Consider the following 389-nt stretch of genomic DNA (forward strand, 5'->3'; position numbering starts at 1 on the left):
CGTACTATCGAAATCTGATTTTATGTTTCGATTTTTCGTAAAGGTATATTCAATGCTTAATATTCGTTAATTTTTATTCGACATACATGTCAAAGAACTGGACATATTAGAGAACCACAATATATATTTATTTATACACTTATTGTTGTCTTTATTTCACTATTGTGTGTTAAATTTATACATACATATTTTATTTATGCTGCAAGTGGTTCTGCACTTTATTAAACGTGATAAAACAGCGCGGCGTATGTCATATTCCATCTCTCTCTTCCTTCCTGTTTTACTATCGAAATCTGATTTTATGTTTCGATTTTTTTACATTTATCCCTTGGGGGCACGCGTGATGTTGATATATATATATATATATATATATATATATATATATATAT

Source organism: Odontomachus brunneus, unplaced genomic scaffold (assembly GCF_010583005.1).
Source record: "Odontomachus brunneus isolate Ranch 3 - 2012 unplaced genomic scaffold, Obru_v1 Obru_scaffold_005, whole genome shotgun sequence".
In the NCBI taxonomy this organism is placed as follows: domain Eukaryota; kingdom Metazoa; phylum Arthropoda; class Insecta; order Hymenoptera; family Formicidae; genus Odontomachus; species Odontomachus brunneus.